Genomic DNA, 13,071 nt, shown 5'->3' with positions numbered 1-13,071 from the left:
AGACTAAGCACAGGGAGTTTCGGGCACCTCCCTTACTTCCTGCCTTCCCAAGACACCCTGCAGCCAGAGGCGCGGTTGACTCCTGAAGCTCGTCAAAGGCGAAATGAACAAAGCGACCAAACCTGTTTGGATCGCAGAGAAACTCTCTAGAACAGGGGTGCACAACTGATTTTGACAGAGGGCCGAAAGTACCTTACATGATGGCTATAGTGGGCTGAATGGCGCCCTGATGCCCCTGGGCCTATTGGTTTGCGCGTTATAAATAAACAAATACAAATACAAATAGTAAATGTGGGTGGGGCAGTAGGCGCGGTGGGGCGTGGCGTGGCAGGAGGCTTTTTCAACCCCCAATTTTTATTAAACACATGGAAAAAGAATACGTTTTTGAGGTGTAATGATTTTTATTTGTATTTCAAACTTTCATTTTGTTCTACACATTTTCCAGTGTTATCATTTATTTCTATTTAGTTATTGCATATCGTCTGTTTAATTAAATTACATATATTTTATTGACACTTGATTGGACATGCCATTATTTTGGACTGCTATACTTTGCTGTTTGGATTGCCCAAGAGGAGTATGACCTTCGTTGAGTCAGGTTTCCACAAAAAGCAAAGTATGTACATCTCCTAACTGTGCCTGTTTTAGCTTTATTTTTGGGTTCACTCTTGGAGTGCAACACTATGCCCCATGGTCCCCACCCCTCAACCAAACACTATGACCCATAGCCCCCACCCCTCAACCAAACACTATGCCCCATAACACCCACCCCTCAAGCAAACACTATGCCCCAAGACACCCAACCCTCAAGCAAACACTATGCCCCATGGCCCCCTTGGCCCCCACCCAAGCACTATGTCCCATGCCACCAAGCATGCACCATGCATACATACTCGTACAGACCCCAACCCCCCCCCACCCCTGCATACAAACTAACAAGTATACACCATGCACCCATATAGACCCGAACCCCCCCACCCCCAACTCAGCTCACAAACATACACTATGCACCCATACAGACCCGAACCCCCCACCTCCAACTCAGTACACAAACTCACAAGCATACACCATGAACCCATACAAACACGAGCCCCCGAACTCGGCACACAAACCCACAAGCATACATTATGCACCCATACAGACCCGAACCCCCCCCCACCCCAACTCGGCACACAAACTCACAAGCATGCACCATGCACCCATACAGACCCCCACCCAACTCACCATACAAACTCACAAACGTACACCATGCATCCATACAGACCTGAACCCTCCCCCCCCCCCCCAACTCGCCAAACTCACAAGCATGCACCCATACAGACCCGGACCACCCACCCCAGCATCTCGTCATACACTGCACTTGCACACAAACACATTCAGGCAGACATGACACACATCCCACACCCGTATCTCAACATGCACTTTCACACAACAACATATATTCAGGCAGATCCGACACCCCCGTCCCCCCAGCATCTCAATATACACTGCACTTGCACACAAACACATTCAGGCAGACCCGACACGCACCCCACCCCCGCATCTCAACATACAAGCAGCACAAAGATCCGACACACACACATCCCCCCTCCCAAAAAAAATCTGTACTTAACGGACGACGTGCTGGAAGGCAGGCTAGCTGGAACGCTACAAGGTCTGGTACTACGGCTGGCATGGCAAGGCTGAAATGCCTTCCGGCATCAAGCCTTCCTGGCCACGCCAGCCGTAGTGCTGGCCCTCCATTGGTGGAGCACACACGCACTATGTGGCTCGTAGGAGCTACGTGGTTCGTGTGCCCTGCGCCAATTAGGGCTAGTGTTTAATGGAGGGCGGCCGATGCTGCTTACGGGCCGCTCTCCATTAGCAAAGTGTTTGCTGCTGGTGGGCCGGACAAAACGGCATGGCAGGCCACAACTGGCCTGCGGGTCGTATGTTGTGCACCCTTGCTCTAGAAGGACCTTTCCACAAAGACATGGCAAAAAAAGACCAGGACCATTTTGTCAAAGATGGCTCTGCACTGTTTTGAAAAAAGATGGCTCCCGCGGTTAGCGTTACCGGAGCTGTGAATAGCCGCGGTAAATGCAAACCATGGTAGTTCGGAACAAAGCCACTGCCACCAGCCATTCAGTGAGGAAAGGGTAATATTAAAATGTTACATGAGCGTTTAGACACAGGGGATACTAAGTAATCCTTCCAGCACTCTATTGTAAGATAGGGTGTGTTGGGGCTAGCAAGTACAATGCTAAGTAAAGTCAATGTCACTTTACTGCTCTGGGAAACAGTTTATCCCAGAGAAGGTATCTAAACCATGTGAAATCTAAAAGACTTACCTGTGCCACTGAAATCTAAAAGACTTCCCTGTGCCACTGCACTGAAGGTGCTGTGTGACACAAGTGTAAAAGATGACGCCTATGGAGTTTGTTCGACTCCATAACCAATAGAAATCGAGGTAATATTCACATTAAAATACATGAGAGAGTGGGGGAAAAAGGTTTTCGCTCTCTCCAGGTTAAAATCTTTGAGAATTCTCCCTAACACTGACATCTTGAATTGGTATCCATAATGGATTCCACTAGTGCGCAGCTATTTTGTGACATGTTCAATGTACAGAAAGCACATTTGTGTTTATAAACTGACCTTAATTGCTTTGATCAACAGTGTGCCTTGCTTGTATACATCTCCCCTGCGAGACGTTTGTTGGTTCTACATGAGACCGTTGCCTGGTAACCTGTTGATTGTGCCTTTACTGATAGTTGTAAAATCACCCACGGCTTTTAACGCTGCCATCTTGAGTGTTCGGTTTGCTATAAACCTTACTTATCTGCCTATTTTAAATAATATACTGATGGTTCTATTGCGATCTTCTATTGTCTAGGCCCTCTGTTTAAAATCAATTGCTTTTATATCAATTTCCTATAGGTTTATACATGTGAGCTGATTATAATCAGTTTCGCATATTATTGTTTGAAAGTCATTGCCCTTGGCTTTCATGCTCACTCGTGATCCGAGCACGCAACTATTAACTTGATGCCATACTTAAGATACGTTTTTCAACATTATACTTGAATGGAATGATCTTGTTTGTTTCTTAACATTCAGAATCAGCTCATATATGATGACAAAGATGCATTCAAAATTATTTCATACATAATAAATTCCATATCATACATATTATCTCCAGTCGCCCACAGAAGGTATATTGATGAAACTGTTGCAACCTTAATGGTTTTCATTGTAATCTCGAGATCAGATGCATGTTGTAATTTCCTTTTAAAATACATTCACAGGTAACGGTTTAAATCCCAGTCCAGATTCATCCCTCGTGGATGCATAGTCTAGTCTATCGATCCAATACAGTTCACTTTGTTGAAGGAGTTTTGTCCGGGTTCCACCGCGCCGTGGCAGTGTGACATGCTCAAGGATAATAAATTGAATCTGTGCTGTTGAATGTTTCTGTTATTTGAAGTGTTGTGAAACTAGGGGATTCATGGATGACTGGTGAATGCTGGATTTATGTTGTCTCCTCCCCACCATAGTTTGGCTTTCCTCCCAGTGATACCCACGTAGTTTAACCCACACGGGCATCCGTAGGCATCATCTTTTCATGTGCGTTACACAGCACCCTCAGTGCAGTGACACAGGGATGTCTTTTAGACTTCCCAAAGGTTTAAATACCTTCTCTGGGATCAACTACTGTTTCCCAGAGAATTTAAAGTGAAATTGACTTTACTAGTCTTTTCCAAATTGATAGACCCAGCACACACCATCTTACAATGGAGTGCTGGATGGGTTACATAGAATCCCCTATGTCTAAACACTCATGTAGCAGTCAAATGCTACCCTTTCCTATTGAAAAGGCTGGTAGCAGTGGTTTTACAATGAACTACCGTGATTTCCGGACCGCGAACACCGGTAGCTAAAAATCACGGGAGTCATGTTTTTCAAGATGACTCCTTTAAACGGGTACCAGTCTTCTTTTTTCGCCATTTCTTTTTGGAAAGGTCCTTCTAGTGTTTGTCCCTGCGCGCCAAACCATATTTGGTCCCTTTGTTCGTGTTCTTTTGACGGGCTTCAGGACTGAAGTCCACCCTTGGCATCTGAGTGTCTGGAATGGGCAGGAAGGGAGGGAGGTGCCTGTGTTTGGTCTCCTAGGAGACCCAAATGGACACTGGCGTGATTGGCTGGCTGAATGTGCAGAAGGGACAGCCACCCTGCTGGATGAGTGACAGCTAGGCTGGAATGAAAGGGAGAAAACTGTTTAAGAGGCGAGTCTCGTGGACTGAAAGGCAGAGTCGACCACTGGAACGAAAGAACCGAAGACGAGCTGGAAGAGGACTGCTGCTGCAACTCCTGGACCGTTGGTTTGCCCGGTGAAGCCCTGCTGCAGGCCTGAATTGCCAAGTTCACCTCAACAAAGAAGCACCTTCAAGGACGACTTCTTCCTTTGAGTTGGTGGCACCACACCTGGATACCATGCTCAAGGCTGGTTTGGATTAACCAGTGAGAGGGATACCAGCTTGTGTTCTTGAATCTACAGCTACTGGAACTGAAGGGACTCCATTTTGTTTGATTTCTTCAACGATCCCGTGCAGTGCAGGAGTCCTCCCTCTTGTCCCCACGACTGAGGCTCAGGAACAGCGAGATCTGAAGGAACTGCCAGGAACCACAACTTCAGCATCATTTGTTTCTTCATATAAAGGTACCGTGCCGAGAGGGGGCGTGGCCAGCATGCATGGCGTGAGGACGGCAACCTGAGGAGCTCCTGTCCATGATCCTACAACAGACGCATTGCAGCGTTAAAACAATACAATCTATATCCAGGAACAGAAGAACCCTTTTCCTATGCGCGACTTCACCGCCGGGAGAAATCAGAATCAGCAACCAAGAAAACGGAGCAGTTAAAAAAGCACCCCAACGGCAGCCAAGATGGCGGCGCTCCTCACGGGATCGAACGTCGCTGCAAAATAGTGCACCTGAATAGAGATCCAGCTGTGCCATAAGAAAGGACTGCTACGCGAAACACCCTCTGCGCCTGACCCAGCGGTCCCCACCCGACACCACTGAAGCCAGCGACAGTGCCCCAAAGGGGCACGCAGTGTCGTGCTCCGTAAGCCAGAGGCGGGACGCCAAGGCCAGTGGCAGCCCTGGGTCACCCGAAGGGAGAGGGCACTGGGACCATGAAACGACACCAGGAGGGCGAGAGCCCTATAACAAACCCACAAACGGATGCGCGGAGGATATCGAGCAGCAAAGAAAGGCGACGGAAGAACGTGGCCCCTCCCGCCGATATCCGCTGAGGACTAGGAGGCAGGAGAAGGCGCCCGAGACGGCGCTACCCAGACCCAGGGGAGCTGGGTTGCGGCGCATGGACCAGCTGAGCAGAGAACAGTGAGTAAGACACTACGAGGTGTCGAACCCCACTGCCCCCGTTAACGGCCAGAATAACACCACGGGGCAGGATCAAAAGGGCCACATAAACAATTAACCAAAGGAAAAGGAAGACAATCAAAACGGAGGGACCTGCCATAGACCTAGGAGAGCAGTGGCAACCGACGAACGATCTAGCAAGCTGCATGCAAGCAACAGAGGCACTGCTACACGGTGCCCATACAGTGGAAGAAAAGCATAACAAACAGAGCCATATGCAAGGCTCTGTCACTGCCTGAGCACACCGACACATAATGCGCAGAGCCTAGCAAACAATGCTAGAATAGACATGCCAGGGAAACCCCGGACTGAGGGCCCAAGTGGGGCTGCCGTTACGCACCACTGCAAAGGCACCTGCACGTAGGGGGGCGCCGACCACAGCTCTAAACAGCGACCACTGAAGGCATCCACCCCACCCTGCGCCAGCTAACACACTGAGGCTTTCCACGACACCGGACCCTACGGAAAACTGCGGCAATCCTATAGCAGGGAATGAAATCTTCTGACAGAAGCGGTGACACAAATGAACGAACGGAGCCTCATCGGATGAATACACCAAGTGACTCAACAAGGGCGAAAGAACACTGAGCAGATACAACAAGGCAGGAGTGCACAACACCTGGCAGGTGCAATGGCCGCAAGAGTATGAAGGGAGGGTAAGGGGACCCATGAGAGAGCGTGGTAGAGGTGGGGGTCAGAGGAGTAAGGAACCTATATCCCAGTCAGACCCAGATCAGAACAGAGCCGCATCAGTGGAGACCACGCAAGCCGAGCGCCTCAACTCAGGATAGAGACGCAAACTAACCAACCCTACTAACAATTTCCCGTTCTGCATACACCTCTCAAACTCCAAACCAAACACAACCAAAACCTACAGCACAACAAACCGCACAAACTTCACTACATCGCAACAACAAAACAATAACACGCATAGTCTTGCACAACAGTACACGACGACTACCGGCAGCAAACACCCCAGGCCCAGCCAACGGGCCCACCGAGCTGAGGCCGCCAACAGCACATCACTGCTCTCTTGCACTTTTCCTGCTTCCTCCCACTAACTCAACTTCCCCTCCTCTTTCAGAGCCGCCAGAGCGCCAGGGGACCACCTGGACCAACACCCCGGTGATGGAACCACCAACCCACTCATCCTAAATCCGGAAAACAGAATACCCTGCATGGCGGGACGAAAACTAATAGATAGCTGACACAGAGCAGAGGGAGGGGCCGAAAACAGGCAACACAACAAATTGAGACACACCTGGGTAGACTCGGGAGTCGACGCAAGCAGGTGGAGCCAAGAAGTGCCAACCCAAATCCGAACAGCCAAATAACCAACCACGGTATACCACCCAGGCAAGGGCTTTCCACTGCTGGCCACAAAATCACCAAGCAGGCTATAGGGCAATAGCACGCAATCCACCACAATAGACTGGAAACCCTGGGAAAGGAGATGTCTCCCCCTAAAAACAGCAACAATGGACTCCTTTACGACGATCAAACCCAAACAGCAACCACTTCAAGACGCTGCTGCCACTGTAGAACCACCAGTCCCAGAGGTGGATCCTAAAGATATGCAAGTCCTGCAGGCCATTGCGGCACTCTGTACATTCATTGATGACAAGATTGATGACAAGATAGAGGAAGTAAAGTCAGATATGCAGCTAATGCGACAGGACGCCTGCAACTTGGCGGAAAGAGTGACTGTGACAGAGGCAACCCTACAAGACACCGCCGAAGCCACACAACCTGAAAGCAAGAGTCCAGGAACTAGAAATGACAGTGGCGAGACTAGAGGCACGCTCTGAAGATGCGGAAGGACGCGCCCGCCGTAATAACATCCGTGTACTAGGGATCCTTGAAGACATGGAGGGCCCAAACCCAACAGAATTAATAGAAACAATGCTACAACAAGAAATCGGGGCAGGAAAACTCACCCATGGGTTCTCTGCAGAACGAGCCCATAGATCCCTACAAAAAACGACCCTCACCAGGATCATACCCACGACCAATAATAGCGAAAATCTTAAACTTTCGTGACAGAGAGACAATACTGCGATTCTCAAGGGGAGGTCAAGAGAAATGACTCCACAATAGTCATGTATCCAGACTATACTCCTGCTGTGCAACACGCAAGGAATTATTTTATACCAGTGAAAGCAAGGCTGCGGAAAATTAATCTTAAGTACATGCTACTCTACCCAGCACATCTCAAAGTACTTTATAAGGGAAAAGCAATCTTCCTAGAGACTCCAGCTGCAGCAAACATGTGGCTTGAACATAATAACCTTGCAGACGACGCAGAGGAAACCGTAAAAGCGGACAAGAGAGAATTAGATGACCAGCACTGCACGAGGAGATGGCTGCCTTCCTACTGAAGCACAGAATGGACTATTAGATTTCATTTAACGCTGCAACAAACGGATGAAGATAATTGGACAGGAGCGCAAAGGTCCAAACGCGAGAATGACAGCGACCCACCCCACCAGAAAATGTGTAGGCCGAACGCCTACACACCACCCGAACCGAAAGGTCTGGAAGGGCCCAGAAGGCTCGGGAGACCGCAAGCGTTGAGTTGGAAGCAACTGCTGGGGGCAGTTCTTCGTCGTTGTTTGGTTTTTTCATTCATTGGAATGAAGGTTACAAAAGTTGGCAAGTCTCCGAGTGGTAGAGCAAAGGGGGAAGGATGGTGGGTAGAAGGCAAAGATCTGGGCCACCACAACACTGCTTAGTACCTCAGCAGGTCGGCAAAGAGAAGCGGAGAATCCACCCTTTCAGCGAGGCTGCATACCCCGGGGGGTCCAGATTCTGACTTGCTTTTGCCATGTAATGCACTCTCCTTTATGGGGCATTTCCCCACCCCTCTCGGTTGTATTTTGCCCTTGGCCAAAGAGCAGATCACAAGTCTAAGGGACAGAGGGTGGAAAAATCCAGTTAGAAGTGGAACAACCCTGCGCCCCTCTCTTTCGCATTCATCCCCAGAATCCCTTATGATGCACCTGCAGTGTGCTCCCACTCCTTTTCGGTTTTAGTCTTTCAGTGGAGAATACAATAATTATTCTCAGCAGTAAGTCCACTCGGGTAATATTTGTGACCTTGCTCTGTTTTCGCTACTGTTGGTTCATTGTGTGAAGCCCGCTGAAATGCAGGTTTTATTAACGTGATGGGTGTCCAAAATAGCTGTGCATCAATGCCATGTTATTCTGGCTCTCATTTTCGCACAAGCATTACACTCCACCCCTTGGACACTCCACTTTCATAACCCAATGGGCGGTCAGAAGACATCCAAAACCAACGAATCATTCTCCATATATTAGGAATAAATGAAGCACAACAAAAACAAATTACTATTATAACAATACCAAAAATCCAAAGTAATGCAGAACATAGTGCTTTAGGATTCCATGATAACCACTTTTCCCACCAATCACCCTCTTGATCTTGTCACCTGGGCTATTAGATCTTTTATACCCTTAATATGTTTCTCAATAGAGCGGGAATGGTCACCCAGGTTAAAAAACACATGCCTTCAACAGTTTCACAACCCAAATTATGCTTCAAAAACAATCAATGGCGCTCTGTTTTGCAAAATAGCTTTTCTAAAATGTCTATTGTCCAATAACTCAGTCAAAGCTTATGAGGTTTCATTCAGCCCTTTTAACTACTAAACAAGCAATTTTAATCATGGTTTTGTAACCCCCAGCGGCTAAACCCCAAATTCCAACAATGGAAATGGCTAAAGTCAACACTTCAGCTTCCGAAAATAAATTCACTTCAGAATTGCAATCTGGAGTCGAATTAGTATATGAAGCGGCACGTATAGAACTTCTCCAGCATGGGGTCTGGCATGGATTCACATGCTCATGAATATTCCCCGTCGTCAGGCTGGGAATCCTCGGTAAAGAAAAAATCAGTATCAGTTTCGTTTCTGATCTGTCTTTCGTAGTAATAACCAATCACTGGTCTCTGCGTCGTACTGACCACAGCCAATGACTGGCCCTCTACCTAAGCACCGCCTCTGGCAGCCATCTTCAGATTTTTACCGCACGTTCATGTGTTGGGATCCTCGTGCTATTGCTCTCGAGCGTTAGTGCTATTTTTTCACGTTTTTTCTCAAAAACTTCGTTTTTTCGGTCAAAAGAGCCTCAAGCTCCACCGACTCTCCATCCGATCAACGGGGACCCGTGTCGGATTCGTCTGCGCCCCTCAAGGGTGAAGATTTCGTCGAGCTACGCTTTTGGAGGACTCCAGAAGTTTCTCAGGCCCGGACATGGCCCAGGAGAAGGGAAGCTCGACGCCCGGAAAGCTGTTCAGGATCTGCCCTGGATGCCAGCTCCAGAACGTCTTTAAGGGGGACGAACACTCCTTTTGTCTCTACTGCTTACATGAGGACAAGACGCACGTGGAGAAGGACTGTGCGTTTTGCGGCAACATGTCGGAGCGGACCATGAAGGACCGCCATCAACGTCTCGCCAACTGGCTGGAAGGGAAGAGCCCGTCAGGCGAGAAGAAGAGGAAGAAATCCGAGCGGGCTTCTAAGACCTTTGAGGACGCCCCGGCGACGGGGGTCCAACACAAGGCCAAGCACCGCGAGTCCGCTGGCACCGGGAGCGCCGAACGGTCGGGCTCTACGGGCGCCAGGCAGGGCGCACCCTCCCCGGCACCTTCAGCCACGAGCCAACGCTCTGGGTCGGGTAAGAGGAAGGGCGAGCACCCGGCGAAGCTCCTGGAGAGGCCCCGGTCGAGCTCGAAGGCCCCATCGGAGGGGGAGCGAGGCAGTGTCCCCCCCCTCAAGGATAAGGCGGTGAGCGCACCTAAGGTGGTGAAGGCCTTAATCCATCCGGCCAAGCCCTCTATCGATACTGTCGCGGCGGCCCTGGCTCAGCCTGTGGAGGCTACACCAGTGGTGGCGACCTCGGGGCTCAGAGTCTCCCTGCCACCTCGGAGGGAGTCCTCTTTTGTGCCCATCGATAGGACCCCCGTGAAATCCCCGGCGGGGAAGAAAAAGGGGGGGCAGGGCGTCGTCGTAGATTCAGCCTCAACCTCGGAGGAAGAGCTGATCGAGGTCTTAAGCCACGGCCTTGGCGTGGAAGAAGACCGGCCCGTCGGGATGGATCCCGACGCAGGTGACGACGACATCGTCGAGGGTGCCGACGGGGCCCCTGATCGCCCGTCGGATTCCCCTCTGCCAGCGCCGCAAGACAACTCGGCGGCCATTTTGTTGGCTATACAGTCCTTATGCTCAGAGATAAGGACGAGACTACCGTTGCCGACGGAGGAACCTCTCCCGTCGGGGGATCCTGAACCGGGACCTTCTGGTGTTCCCCCGCCCAAGAAAAGAAGGATTCACCCTCCACCTCCTTTTCAACCGTCGCGCCCCGTCCAGCCCTCCTCCCCGTCCACCCGAGGGGATGATACGGGGACTGACAGGGCAGCGACGGGTACGGACGACGAGGTATACGACGAGGATCTACCGTCACCTCCCACCAGGGCTTCTCCGCCCGACGAGATTGGATCGTTCCACTCCATGATCGCCAGGGCATCCGAGCTTTTCCAACTCTGCCCTGAGGAGAAGAAAAAGGAAGGATTCCTTTATCAACGGCGCGAGGCCAAGAGGAAGACGGTCCTCGCGGTGCCTCTACTGGACGACATTTGGGATGAGGGCCTCGCCCTCCTCAAGAACCCTTCCACGACGCCAGCTAGAAGAGACCGGTACGAGAAGAAGTACCGGGTCCCGGACGCGGCCCCCCTGTGCCTCCGGGCGCAGCCTACCCCGGACTCCGTCGTCTCCGCGGCGGCCAGGAAGAAAGCGGGGGGGTGCGGCCTCCACATCGACTTCCCCACCGGACGGCGAGGGAAAGAAATTGGACGCTATGGGACGCAGGGTCATCTCGTCTGCAGCGACGACGATTAAAGCGGCCAACGCCTTGGCTATCGTGGCCCGCTACGACAGGGAGCTATGGTACAAACTGGCTCCCCTGCTGGACTTCCTACCGGACGACAAGAGGGCAGATGCCCTGGAGATCCTACAGGAAGGTGAGGTGGCGTCGGACCACGCCATCACTATTGCGACGGACATCGCCGACACTGGGTTCCGCCAGTTGGGCAACGGCGTGTGCCTTAGGCGGCGTGGATGGCTCAAGGCTACGGACTTCCGTCAAGACGTACAGACCAGAGTCCTGGACATGCCGTTCGATGGGAACAACCTGTTTGGGAAAACAGTGGACGATTCCCTTCAGGCCATTAAAGCGGACACTGAGACGGCCCGGGCCCTTGGGGTTCTGCAGCAATGACGGACGCCCTTTCGGAGCAGCGGAGGCAAGGGCGCCTCCAAAGGTTCCGGCGGCGGTTTCTCCACCTACCGTCAAGCGGCCCGCTCGTCGTCTCAGGAGGCCTACAGAGGACGAGGCAAGTCTGGCGGACCCCGCCGTCGTCGCCAAGGAGGTCAAGGCGGCAAAGCCTCATCGAAACAGGATTGAACCGGCTGTGGGGTCGGGCCCCCACCGAAGCACCCCGGTGGGAGGCCGGCTGGCGAGCTTCGTCAGCGTGTGGGGAGTCCATCTCCACCGACCGTTGGGTGCTGGACGCCTTAGCCCGGGGCCACGCGCTCGAGTTTCAAAGAAGGTGCCCGCGCGTCCCCCCCCGTGGCCAGGAAAGAGCTTCACGTCCCTCAGCTTCTCCTGGAGGTAAAGGCGATGCTCAGGAAGGGCGCCATCGAACTCGTCCCAAAGAGGCTTCGGGGCTCCGGAGTTTACTCAAGATACTTCCTCGTGAAGAAGAAGACGGGAGGATGGCGCCCCATCCTAGACCTGCGACGTCTGAACAAGTTCATCAAGGCGCAGAAGTTCCGGATGGTCACCCTCCGGCACGTCCGGGGGCAGCTGGAGGAAGGAGACTTCCTGTCGTCGTTGGATTTGGAGGATGCCTACTTCCATATTCCCATCCTAAAGGGGCACCGAAAATTCCTCAGGTTTGTGGTCCAAGGGCGTCACTACCAGTTCAAAGCCCTCCCCTTCGGACTACGGTCGGCACCCAGGGTATTCACCAAGTGCCTTGCACCGGTGGCGGCGCAGCTGCGCCGCGAGGGGATCCACGTCTACCCCTACCTGGACGACTGGCTCATCCGAGCCAAGACGAGGGAGCTCGCCGTGGAGCACACGGCAAGGACCATCCAACTTCTCACGGACCTGGGATTCTCCGTGAACTACGCCAAGTCCCACCTGGTACCCGCGCAAAACGCACTGTTTCTGGGAGCGAAGCTCGACACAGTGTCCCTTCTGGCCTCCCCGTCGGAGGAGAGGACCAGGTCCATCCTGGGCAAGGTACAGCGGATGTTGGTTTCCGACGCGGCCAAGGTGAGGTCCATCAAGTCCCTCCTCGGAATGATGTCTTCTTGCATCTACCTCATTCCCATGTGCAGGCTCCGGATGCGCCCGTTGCAGGAGTTCCTGGACGCGCGCTGGATCAAAACGACGGGCGGCTTCGAGGAGAGGATCACACTCGACGAGAGTTTCCGCCGAGCGGTCCGGTGGTGGGGCAACCGCGCGCATCTGACGGCGGGCATGGACTTCCAGACCCCAGACCACCAGGAGACAGTGACCACGGATGCCTCCCTGGAAGGGTGGGGAGCGCACACCGAAAATC

General features: G+C 52.0%; 1 protein-coding gene across 2 annotated transcripts in view; it reads left to right on the top strand.

The window, feature by feature from the left end:
* Positions 1-13,071, top strand: part of BCCIP (BRCA2 and CDKN1A interacting protein) — a 313,225-nt gene that overhangs the window by 108,848 nt on the left and 191,306 nt on the right. The window lies entirely within an intron of this gene.

This window comes from Ambystoma mexicanum, chromosome 8 (genome assembly GCF_040938575.1).
Source record: "Ambystoma mexicanum isolate Mex_15411 chromosome 8, UKY_AmexF1_1, whole genome shotgun sequence".
NCBI lineage: Eukaryota > Metazoa > Chordata > Amphibia > Caudata > Ambystomatidae > Ambystoma > Ambystoma mexicanum.
This window is presented reverse-complemented; position numbering and strand designations above follow the sequence as displayed.